The 13,641-nt window shown below is 41.3% G+C and overlaps 1 pseudogene; it reads left to right on the forward strand.

Annotated features, from left to right (window-relative positions):
• Positions 1–485: 485 nt before the first annotated feature.
• LOC127216373 (cell division cycle protein 23 homolog) lies at positions 486–3,274 on the forward strand (annotated as a pseudogene).
• The last annotated feature ends 10,367 nt before the right edge of the window (positions 3,275–13,641 follow it).

Below are 13,641 nucleotides of genomic sequence, written 5' to 3' on the forward strand. Positions count from 1 at the left end.
AGGAGGGAGGTTTCAAATGGTGCCTCTTGATAGACAAAAACAGACTGGCATGGGTGACCCACAATGATTAGAAAACAGAGAAGCTCTGATGATAAGATGCCATATGTTATTCATTGATCCTCCTCTTGATTCTAGAGCATACCCCTAGATACTCCATATCATGACTCCAGTACAGTACCTGCTGAGAGAAAGTAGGAGTAGTCTGAGCATTGCATGATGAAGAACACAACATAACTCAGAGAACACTGTTGTCTGCAATGTTTGTCCTCTTCTTCACAGGCATTCTTGTAGCTATTGCTATCTATGCCCCTGAATAATGCCTACTCACATCTCTGAGTCTTTTCATTAAAATTCACTGTAGCCTTGGAACATAAAATATTTCAAAGTAGTAAGGTGTGATGTTGCATAACTTGTAGGATATGATATAGCTTATAAACAAAACCAAGCAAACCACAAGTCTTAAGGATTATTAAGCATAGATAAAAATGAATTTAATTTTGGCGAGTTCCTTGGTAGTCTCGGTGGCAGCCGCTGCCGCCACGGTTCTGGGCGTGTCCACTAGCGCGGATTTCTCAGACTTGCGGGACATTAAGAAGCAGCTGCTGCTCATCGCGGGCCTCACTGGGGAGCAGGGCCTGCTTCAAAGCAGCAAATGGTCCGCGGAGCTGGCCTTCTCTCTGCCCGCCTTGCCTTTGTCCGAGCTGCAGCCGCTAATGCCTCTTACAGAGGAAGATGCCCAGGACGTGGATGCTTACACCCTGGCCAAGGCCTACTTTGATGTTAAAGAATATGATCGGGCAGCACATTTCCTGCAAGGCTGCAATAGCAAGAAAGCCTATTTCCTGTACATGTATTCCAGATACCTGTCTGGAGAGAAAAAGAAGGACGATGAAACAGTTGATAGCCTAGGACCCCTAGAGAAAGGTCAGGTGAAAAATGAGGCTTTCAGAGAACTAAGAGTGGAGCTCAGCAGGAAGCACCAGGCCAGGGGACTCGATGGATTTGGCCTTTACCTGTACGGGGTGGTGCTTCGGAAACTGGACTTGGTAAAAGAGGCCATTGATGTGTTTGTGGAGGCTATTCATGTTTTGCCTTTGCACTGGGGAGCCTGGTTGGAGCTGTGTAACCTGATCACAGACAAAGATGCTAAAGTTCCTGTCTTTGCCTAACACCTGGATGAAAGAATTCTTGCTGGCTCATATATACACAGAATTGCAGCTGATAGAGGAGACCCTGCAGAAGTATCAATATCTAATTGATGTGGGCTTTTCCAAGAGCTCATACATTGTTTCTCAGATCGCAGTTGCCTATCACAATATCAGAGACATTGATAAAGCCCTTTCTATTTTTAATGAACTGAGGAAACAAGGATTGAAAATATGGACACATTCTCCAATCTTCTTTATGTCAGGAGCATGAAATCTGAATTGAGTTATTTGGCACATAACCTCTGTGAAATTGATAAATACCGAGTAGAAACGTGCTGTGTAATTGGCAATTATTATAGCTTACGCTCCCAGCATGAGAAAACAGCCTTGTATTTCCAGAGAGCTCTGAAGTTGAATCCTAGGTATCTTGGGGCCTGGACATTGATGGGGCATGAGTACATGGAAAGGAAGAACACATCTGCTGCTATCCAAGCTTACCGACATGCCATTGAGGTCAATAAGAGAGACTACAGAGCTTGGTATGGCCTTGGGCAGACCTATGAAATCCTTAAGATGCCATTCTATTGCCTTTATTATTATAGACGGGCCCACCAGCTTCGTCCCAATGATTCTCGTATGCTGGTTGCCTTAGGAGAATGTTATGAGAAGCTCAATCAACTAGTGGAAGCCAAAAAGTGTTATTGGAGAGCATATGCTGTGGGAGATGTGGAGAAAATGGCTCTCGTGAAGCTTGCAAAGCTTCATGAACAGTTGACTGAGTAAGAGCAGGCTGCCCAGTGTTACATCAAATACATCCAAGATATCTATTCCTGTGGGGAAGTAGTGGAGCACTTGGAGGAGAGCACAGCCTTCCGCTATCTGGCTCAGTACTATTTTAAGTGCAAGCTGTGGGATGAAGCTTCAACTTGTGCCCAGAAGTGTTGTGCATTCAACGATACCCGGGAAGAGGTATCGTCAGATCCTACAGTTGCAGAACCAAGGGGAGACACCCAGCACTGACACGCCTGGTACCTTTTTCCTCCCTACAAACAACACTCCAACACGCAGAGTTTCTCCACTCAACCTGTCTTCAGTCACACCATAGTTGACAACTCAAGTCAGCACATTGCTAGACCAGTATTAAGCCTTACCTCCAGTAAAGAACAGCCACATCTGTTCTCCCAAGGACCTAAATAAGCTCGTCTCATTTTTACAGATAGAAACAGCCTTGGGGACAGCCTATGGAATCACCTTCAGAGGCAGACAGAACTATGGCAGGGGACAGGTACTGTCTTCTCCCAGCAAGCACTTCGTGGCCTTCCCATAGTCTCCCCAACTCCAAAAATCCCTTTCACAGCACTTTACCATAAGTGATGCTACAGAAACAAGGTTTTAATGCTGCTGGGAGTGGATAGGCAAGGAAGGGGGTAAAAATTATCCTGCTTGTCTGCTGCCAGTAGGGAGGTCAGGTATTGAATAGTAATGACCTCTCTGTGTAGCCTAGGCTGGGATCTTCCTGCTTCAGCTTCCCTAATGATGGGATTACAGGCATATGCCATGAGGCCAGGTTAGAGTGACCTTTATTTTGCTGAGTGTGGCTTCTATTATGATGTCAGAGATTTGGTTTAAATGGAGTGTAGCTAGCTATCCATGATCTTTGGGAGACAGTTTTCAAAGGGAGTCTTCTAAAACCTTTCAAGTGGAAGTCTCAATGAGCATGAACTATATAGATGGCTGGCTAGAGCATTAACTATACCCTGATAACTTCGTTTTGGATATTTGAAAGTAACTTTTATTTCAGATATTAAAATTCATGCTGGCATCTTTTAGTAAATACTTTGTTTTCAACCTTATGTACAAGGTTGAGGGACTCATCCTATGTTCTTGATGTTTATACTATGTGATACTATAGATCATTCTGTGTTTAAGGTGTTGACTACTTCTCTTGTGCTCAGAACATTTTTATTCCCCTCTTTTGAGACTTCATTTATAAAGAAACATTAGCTGGACATTATGGAGCATGTCTTTAATCCTAGCATTTTGGAGACAGAGGCAGGTGGACTTTTTGAGACCAGCTGTGTACACAGCAAGTTCCAAGCCAGTCAGAGCTACATATATAGTAAAACCAAACAAAAAACAAACCTTCTAAATATATATTGCCATTTGACTCATTTCATAGTATGTCTTAGGCTGGTTCCCATTGCTGTTCCTGTCCAAAGGTCTATTGGGCCAGATGGTATTTATATTAGTTTCTGTCCCCTTTTTTATATTTTTCTAAGTTTGGAATCCAAATAAAAGCGTAAACAATGTCAAAAAATGAATTTTAAATTATGAACTCACAAAAGAAAATCTAATGGTTACAATAACTAGCAAGCCATATTCAAAAGATAACAAAAGTCTAAAGATCTTAATAAACTTTTGAAATACTTAGCTTTATTTCAGCGACTATGACAATTGAAAGGTTTAAGTTAAGATTTTATTCTTCATATCCCTTCCATTATTTTATAATGTCTAAACTTGGTTCATATACCATTTTTTTAAATCTGTGAAAGTAATGTGGAATAGAGATGTAAAAGGAGGTGGAGCTTTCCTTTTGGCTCAATAGCCTGATCCCAAATAATCACACAGAAGCTTACATTGAAAAAAACAAAAAACATTTGGCCTATAGCTCAGGCTTATTACTAACTAGCTCTTACAACTTAAATTAACCCATTTCTATGTATCTATATTTTGCCACATAGATCATAGCTTTACCTGTCCTCTAGCACCTTGCTTCCCTGACAGAAGGCTTCTCTCTCCTCTCTCTCTCTCTCTCCCTCTCTCTCTCTCTCTCTCTCTCTCTCTCTCTCTCTCTCTCTCTGTCTTCCTCTCTCTTTCCTTGACTCCACCCTTCTTCCTGTCTGTATTTTCAGATTGGCTTTCCCACCTAGCCTTATTCTGCCTTGTTATAGGTCAAATCAAACTTTATTATTAACCAATGAGAGCAATACATATTCACAGTATACAGAAGGATTATCCCACAGTATAGAGATGTGTATCTGTTAAGAAATCTTGAAATTTCCTTTTGGCATAGTATTAGTTACATGGTTTACATGAATGTCTTCCAGATGCACCATACAGCAAGCTTTGACAACATGATAGCCAGGTGTGGTGGCATACATCTTTAACCAGCACTCAAGAGACTGGAGCTGTGAGTTCTAGGCCAGCCTAGCTGTGCAGCTGTCTAAAGCAAACAAGAAAACAAGAATAACCCACCAGAATAGTTGCATACTCTCTCTTTCTCTCTTTCTCTCTCTCTCTCTCTCTCTCTCTCTCTCTTTCTCTCTCTCTCTCTCTCTCCCTCACTCCTTTTCTCTCCCACCTCCTAATGCCTACTGTTCCCAATCACCAGATTTTCAGCAAGTCTCACTTAGAGTACCTTGCTGAAGAGCCTGGCATGATCAACCAGCAGAAGCAGGGGTAGGCAGCCCTGTCTGGATGTCACCATAGCTGAGCAGTCCTCTCTCTCTCCTTCTTCCTCTCATAGTCTACTGCAATCTTCCATGTTGTCCAGCTTTGAATATCTGTAAAAATAGAACTCTAGGTGTCTTCTATCTGGTCGACTGGCTCACCTCTTTCCAATGAACAGCTTATGCATCTTCCCTACAAACGGTTCAAGCATCACTGGTATCACTACATTGTAATTATTTTCTATGTTCTAATCTTTGCTCTTCCAAAAAGTAACTTTTGTGGTCTTCTACTCTAAAGATGCCTAGACAGTATTTATTCTTCCCAACTACGAAAATTTGATGTTTCCACCTGGCCCTGCAGAAAAACACGTTATGTCATTATATACTGTGAGACTTGTTCTCCACTACTTTGCAAGTTGCAGATTTCTTGAGTTTGGTGGAATCTACCAGTGGAAAAAATGAAGATGAAAAGAAACCATAATGTAAAGGGAGCAAATAGTTAAGCCATCTGATGCTTGCCAGAAAGACTTTTCTGAAGGACAATTACAGATGCCTGAGAGAAGGCTTTCAGATAAGCATATCTCTGCTTTGGCTGTGCTGAGGTCAGCAAGACAAGAGGATCAGACAACTCTACTCATCCCTCATTACCAGGAGAATATAAAATAAACAAAACAACTGCATAGTGGTGTTTTTATCAACACTACATTCCACCACTTGTTAAGGCTACAGCTTTGAGATGGTGGTAGCTTGACCTTCCCTGCCTTGGTTACCTCATCTGATAACTAGAACTAGACCTAGAACAACCTTGGTTGTTCAAACTAAATTAAATAATCTAACAAGATAAAAACCATTGTAGTTGCCACATACTTAGTATTCAACAAACAGCTTTTTGAGCATTTTTTCCCTCTTCAGGCCACGAGGAATAGATAGCTGTGAGTGACACAAACAAGCTATCTGAATGAACTAAATTTCTGTGTACCACCAACCCATCCCCAACCTTTCCAAATCCAATAAAGTGTTTTAATTAAAATGTGAGTATTGGGGGATAAAGAAATGACTCAGTGGTTAAGAGCATGTATTGATCTTCTAGAGGACCAAGGCTCCATTCCCACCACCCATGTCAGGTAGGTTAAGACTACTCATGATTCTAGCTCCAGGGTGATCTGATGCCTCTGGCTTCCAGAGCACCTACACACACACACACACACACACACACACACACACACACTTTTTAAATTTTTTCCAATACACATGTCTGAATCCTTCAAGTTAATGATAAATGAATTTCAACACTGAGTGCATCATGATTCAAGAGGGATTAGCACTTGGTGTGTTTAGCACAGTTTGTGATTCCTTGAAGGGTTAGCAATTACATCAGTGACAGGCCATAAGTGTTCATCTTCTACAAATATCTAAAATACACTTCCTTCTTCTAACACCATATATGTTGTCAATGCAATTTAAGATTAAGGGGTAGAATCTGTAAAATTGATGTAAATGTTCTTTGGATGTAAAGATAAAAAGGAATTTGAGAGAAACATTCTATAAACTCTCTTAGAAGTAAACTATGCACTAAGGAGTTTTTGACAAAGAACTAGTTAATTGAAAACCAAGTTAGCGAGCTTGGGATGTGGCTCGGCAGTAGAGTGTTTACTGAGCATGTGTAAGACCCTGGGCTTGGCCCTTAACACTTTGGAGGGGGAATCTGAGGGGGGAGAAGTATTCTGACTCTGATATGAGTGATGTTTCTTGCTTACTTTGAATTTTTCTATTTGTTAAAAAAAAAATCTTGTTATAGAAGGCACTAGGAATACAATGATAAATGTAACACATTTTCCTTAAATTAGGATTTCCTATTCCTGAATTGGTAGAAAACCCTCCCACCTGATTAATCTGAAGCTAGCTGAAAAAGCTGGAGAAAATGCAGCATGTAATTATCTGGAGAATAACTAGAGTATTCAAAACACTGAAGGGAAAGGCCGCTCAGCTCAATACAGTTGAATGGGTAACCCCACTCCCACCCACCCTGGCCAAGGTCAGGACAAACACAGGATCAAAGATGCAAAGCAGAAAACACTAATCAGAATCCTGGAAATCTGAGTTAAAGGTCAATAGCCTCAGAAACCTGAGAATACACAAACTGGAATTCAGAGACCCTCAAAGCACAGTTCCAGATAAACAAACCAGACTTCAGAGACTTTGAAAGGGCCAGGTTTTAGGATTAAAGAGAGAAATCCAGGTGATGGGGAGTTCTCAGGCTGATTAACCCTAATCCCCTCCTGAAGAAGGTAGATTTAAACAAAACATCACAAATTAGTTCAATAATTCTTCAGACGTACCTGGGATTTAATAGTAAAACATATTTATCATGCCAAGAGAGGGAATTCAACGTTCAAAGGGGGGGGGCAGATAAAATCTGGATATGATGAACTTTGAAACTCTCACACAAAAACATTTAAAAACTAACTTTTTTAAATCACATAGAAGAAAGTAATTTATCAAACTGAAAAATGTAATTTCTAAAATTAAGATATATGTCAAATAAATTAAATGGGATCTTCATATTAACTAGAGAGGGATATTAGAACTGAAATATAGACCAATTTAAAACATTCAGATTAGAGAACAGAAAAAAAACAAAGAAGTTGGAAAATAAAAAATTAGCAATAAGTACATGAAATATAGCATAAATATAACAAAAATTGTCAAGTTACTGAAGAGAAAGAAGAGGAATAGTTGGGAAAACCAGAGTTTTACGTGAAACTTCCTGAAAATATTCAGATATTAGTCCACTCATCTAAGCATCTCACTTACTAAACCCTAACACATAAAATATAAAAGCAACAACACATTCTGCTCTGCAGCATAATAAAAATGAAAAATAAAGGTGTTTTAGTCATCTTTCTGTTACTATCACAAATATTGGTAAGAGAGAGTGTATCTATAATCCCCATTGAGGTCAGGTCTCAATATTCTGAGACTTCCTACTAGGCAATCCCTCCTGAAGGTTCCAAAATCTTCCTGTAGCACAAATCAGGGACAAGCTGTCAGCATTTGGGGGAACACTCATTCCATATCCACACTGTAGGAACACTCACTCCATATCCACACTGTATCCAGGTGAGGACAATATTCAGTAGCTTCAATGAATAAAGGCACCTTCCAACAGAAACGGCAGCAGCCCAGGACTGCAGAACACCATACAGTGAGAGTAATGAAGTTACTGTCATTCTTCAGAGCTACAGTGAGAGAAATATGTTTGGATGGCTCAGTGGTTAAGAGCACTGACTGCTCTTCCAGGAAACCCTGTTTCAATTCCCAGCACCCACATGACAACTCACAACTGTTTGCTGCTCCAAGATCTGATACCTTCACAGATACATGCATGCAGGCAAAACACCATTGCAAATAACATAAAAATACAGTATTTTTTTAAAAGAAAGAAAACAAGAGGCCGGGCAGTGATGGTGCACGCCTTTAATCACAGCACTGGGGAAGCAGAAGCAGGCAGATCTCTGTGAGTTCAAGACCAGCCTGGTCTACAATAGCTCATTCCAGGACAACCTCCAAAGCCACAGAGAAACCTTGTCTCAAAAAACAAACGAAGAGAAAAAAGAAAGAGGAGAGAGAGAGAGAGAAATAAAGATGTCTTCAGACAACCAAACTCAAGGGGAAAAAATGTTTTTTAAGTACCTCTCTAAAATAAATGCCAAAAAGAGGTCTACAGGCCAAAGGAAAAATTTCCCACATGAAAGAGTGGCAACTGAGGAAAATGGTCAGTAATAGAAAGGATAAAATGTGGACAAATTCAAGTATTTATAGAATAGTATTAGTTGATTGGGGCTTCACTATGTATCATAGGAGTATACATCTGTGGTTGTAAGAAGGTCTGGAAAACAACACTGTCACTATTTTAGGATAGAACTAACATGGCAGAGACACTAATTGGACAAGGACACAATGGTAGCTACACTTCTATTCTTTCACTTTAATTAGATGTAAATTGATTGGAAGGAATAGGGCAGGTTGTGGTTTGAGGTTGTATTCTCCTTCGATGTTTATAATTGAGACTATTAGTCTGTCTCCCAGCTCCACTGAGTTTTAATGCAGCCTACCTTTGTCATTACTCGTTCCAAGACATTTTACAATTTTCAGATTTGTAAATATGTAATGTTTAGACTTTATTTGCTCTACACAGGACTCTCACACCTAAAATGGGGTGATTTCACTTCCGTGAAAGAGATGCACATTCTGGATGTGGATTTGTTTTCCCTGCCCTTTGCTTCTCAGCTAAACACCATTTTCTGAGTTCTTACAAAATGTCTACTTCACAATCATAGGACAGACATGATATCATTTCAGAGAAGGACGGATTGTGCCTGTGGGTGGTCTGAAAGTGGACTCATGACAGCAAAACGGACCAACAGGTTCTAAAGCCTTGGTGCTTGAAGCCCCCTGTACTGCTAAATGTCACAGCTGACACACCAGTGAGGTTAGGATTTCACCCTCAGTAAAGCAGTCTCAACAGGGAACCAAAATCTCAAACCATTGTTTTTGATTTGAAAAATCCAAGGGGGTCAGAACCAATGCAGTAATAACACCACTACTGTCATCACCCCTCATGACCTCCTCTGTGACTTTGTAATTCTTATCCCCACAGCATAAGAGATCTATATCCCTACTTGATCAGAGAATTGAAATATAGACCCTATCAACTCCAAACTGTACCCACGGATGGGGCCAGCAGGCAAAAAGGAGGGTTGCCATCTTTGCAAGAAGAATAGTTATCCCTGACTATTAGACAAGGGTACAATTGAGCAGAAATAACATTGGGCATCTCTGGGCACCTGTTGGTTGTAAACAAGCATGACTTGAATAGACTAGGAAGACAAGGAACAAAGACCCCTAAGTAAATCTCTGTTAGGATGGGCTGGGCTTTGGAGAGATCTGGAATTACGTGGTAGAGGAAGACAGGACTATCTGGCTCAGCCCAACACTATCTGCACGGAAAGGGTATTGACTCTATTGAGTTCCAAGTTTCTCCAGGAAGATAGATCCATCATGGTTCCAGAGCAGCTGTTGCTTGAATGCATGAAGAAGAGGGTTTGAGCAGCATAAAAGGCCATCTGTGACAGCCACACCATAACTATTGAACTCTACACACTTAGATACCAGGCTCCAAAGAAAGTCCTATCACTCTAGCTTCCAGGAGCTCTATGAGCAACATCTGCAAAGAGCCTGCTCCCAGAAGAGTTCTGGGGTGGGCCACATCCTACAACTGCAAGTATTAAAAGGATTCAACCAGCTCAGCCCACCAAAGGACTCTCCAATAGACCATATCTGCTTAGACTACCTCAGTGGGTTGCCTAAGGCATACTTGTTTTGAAATTAATTATCTTTCTTCCTCTGCCTGACTTTGCTTCCATTCCTCCCTTCCATAGGCAATGGTTCCTTTGGAGTCACCAAAGCTTACCTAGTCACCAAATAACTCTCATCTTCTCTGGAAGGATTAGCCTGAGGATCATTAAAACCACCAAAGCCTCTGCAATAAATCTAACAGAAGATACAATGCTTCACAACAAATAAATACAAAAACTTAATGAAAGAAATGGAAAAATAATCCCTGTTTCACTGATTGAAAATACATTGTGTGCATATGTCCACTCTCCCCCCACCCCAAGATGATCTCTAAATATATTGTGGTCATAAAGCTGATTGTGATATTTATGTAGAAAATCAAAAGGAAAAAACATCCCCTCCTGCACCTGGAGCACAAGTTATAGGAAACCATAAGCTATAAATCCAAGAAACCAGGAGAATATAATGGAAATGGAAACACACACTGAAGTCAGACAGCATGGAGCTCAGAAACACATGAGGACAGCTGATTCGTGAAGAGCAGGGGCAGGAGTGATCGCCTTGATATGCTTGGAACCAATTGTTTTCCATATGGGAAAAGGGGGGTAATTTAACAGTGACCTCATCACACACTCAAAACACTGCTCTAGGTGAACTACCGAGTGAAGTATACAGATTAGAGAGAAAATGTTCCAGAAGGTAATCTAGAGTCTGTCCATAAGTTTGGAATAGGCAGATGTATAAGAAAGGTAGCTGAACTAAACATGAGTCTGGGAGCAAGCCAGCACTTAAGTATTCCTCTATGGTCTCTGCTTAGCTCTCCTGCTTTGACTTCCCTCGGTGAGGGACAACAACCTGCAAACTGCAATAACTCTCTCCTCCCCGAGTTGTTTTTGGTCATGGAGTTTATCATGGCAACATAAAGCAAACTAAGACAGGCAGTGACATATCACACGTGCACACAGGCCCACATATGCACACACACATGCACACAACACACAACACACACACACACACACACACACATGCACCCATACACACACCACAGAAACATGGAGTCTAAGAGCCAAATACCCACTTGAAGTAGAACAGACCAATGATGGTATTCGTACGATTGGATACTTTCTATGATGATGAGTGGTAACTAATGGTACTTAGAATTAAATCGTGTATCTTAGAAACTTAACTTCAGATAAAATTACAGCTGAAGTGCTGAAGGTAAAGAAGGTAAAGAAAAGAGAGATAGGAGCAGAGAAGCAGTGTCCCTGAGGAGTACAAGACAAGACTTTGGGATACTAACAAACGCTCTATTTGTTGACAGGAGTGGAAGAGTGTAAGGATGTTTGTTCCATGGTCATCTATGGAACTGTATGTCTATAGTTTGTGTGCTTGCCTTAAAAGTAATTGAGGACCTATGGGGCTGGAGAGTTGGTGCAGCAGTTTAAGAGCACTAGCTGCTGAGAGAACCTGGATTCAGTTCCCAGTACCCACATGGCAGCTCACAACTGATGGGAGATGTCATTCTGTATATGTTTCTCATACTGGTTAATAATAAAGCACCATTGGCCAATAGGAAAGGAAGATAGGAGAGACAAGGAGGAAATAGGAAGTAGTAAGGAGGAGTCAAGAAGGAGGGTCTGGAGAGAGCTGGACGCCAGCCGCCTCCCTGGTAAGAGAAGGTCATGTGAAAATACATAGATCAGCAGAAATGGGTTAATAATTAAGACAGAGCTAGCCGATTAGAAACTAGCACCTGGCCAACTGTATAATATCGAATACAGAGTCTCTGTGTATTATTTGGGGCTGGCGCGGCAGCAAGACAAGACCAGCGGCAGCAGGCGGAAAAACCGTACTCGTTACACACAACCATCTGTGACTCCAGTTCCAGGGGTCTGAATGCTCTGTCCCAGCCCCTGTGGGCACCTACGTGTACACAGTGCACATGCACACAATTGGGCATGCATACACATAAAAGTTTAATACAATTATAAAAATTAAACTAAGCTATAGGCCCAGTGTAAGTAAAACATACTGTATGCCTCCCGAATGATTATGTAGACTTCACTTGTCATGTGTCACAATGAGAGATTTGGGCCCAGGGATTCGATGTAGATCCCGTACACCCTGAGACAAGTAGTCCTTTGGCATTTCCATAGTCACTCATATGCCTCTCTCACATCTCAGAGATTTCCTGACTCTCCAAAGTGATAGATCCAAACACAGACTTTTATTTCTAAGATAACATCCTGTACAGCACCTTGTTTTACTTTGGCTTACTAAACTAAAGTAGTCATTGGCTTCCTGGGTTTTAAGCAAAGAGGTTTCAGTTCTCCATTTATGAGTTTCTCATTGTTTAAGTGCAGCAGCCTGGCCAACACCACAAACCTAAATATTTTTGCTAGTACAAGTACCATCCACTGCAGACGAGTTCTTTACAGGAGGAAACCTGGCTTCTCCCTGCTTGGGTCTGGCCAAATAGACATCCCGCCAGGCTTACCATGAAAGATCAGCTTTCCGACAACAGCATGAGGAATATTTCCCATCCAGGGCTGAATGACTCCTGACAGGAGGTTGCAGGTTTGGCAAGACACCACAGGGACCAGGCCAAGCCAAACACGGAGTGGAAAACTCTGTTCAGCACTGTACCATACCCGGTTCCTTCCTTCCCTGGGGCTGGCTCACATGTGTGACTGTCTCTGGTTAGTAACGAGACACCAGCACATAGTGTACAGAGGATGTAACTCAGCCAGGTGAGCCAGGCATGGTGGGACCCTCGGCACAGTCTCAACCTAATCAGGAATGAACTGAGTTCTTCCAAGATCACCTGATGCTGGAGATGCTTGCATGGCTCTGGGAAGGTACCTGGAGCAGAAGTGGTGTTTGCAGCCCATCTGTCTAAAGGCTTTTCCTTTTAAGCAAGGAAAGAAATGCTGTTTTCACATCTCAGAAAATGAAATAAAACTTAAAAAAGAAAACTCCACTCAGTTCACACGTCTCAGTCCACACGTCTCCAAAAGACCCCACCATCTGCCTTCAACCTTCTTGTTATTCAGCTGTAAGTCAGCAGGTAGAAATAAGTGTTTCTATCCATCTCATGCAGAGACAGGCACACTTTTCATCTGCAGCTTTTGAGTGTATATTTATATGATCTTTAAATCAAAATTTGTCCATTTGTTTTTAAGCACTTAAAAGTTGCCATGAACATACATCTGTAAGTTGCTTCCAAAAGCAGCTTTTCATGAAGAAAGTACTGACCTATTGCACCTAAACCTGAACTTGCCATGGCTTTGACACCACTTCCCTTGACATGAGTAACTGGGGCTTATGTGTGCACTGACTTTTGAAGCAAATAACGCTTATCTATGATATATGGAACTGGAAATAGTGAGTATGCATTGCACAGCAGTTGCAGCTGGAGGTGGTGAACATGCACACACAGCAAGTACAGCTGGTGGTGGTGGCTGTGCACGCACACAGCAAGCATGGAACAAGATAACAAGATAGTCTTTAAAAAAATGGAAAATTACACATTGTTACAGATTTTACCAAACAAGTGAAGATACAAAAAGCCCCTAACCTGAGAGAATATTAACTTTAAAAGTTATGTAGATTTCAAAGTATTATATAGATGCATATATTTGATGGGGAATGTTCTTCTGTATATATGTTTGTCTTTTTGGTCAATG

The sequence above is a fragment of the Phodopus roborovskii genome, unplaced genomic scaffold (genome assembly GCF_943737965.1).
Source record: "Phodopus roborovskii unplaced genomic scaffold, PHOROB, whole genome shotgun sequence".
NCBI classification, from domain to species: Eukaryota; Metazoa; Chordata; class Mammalia; order Rodentia; family Cricetidae; genus Phodopus; species Phodopus roborovskii.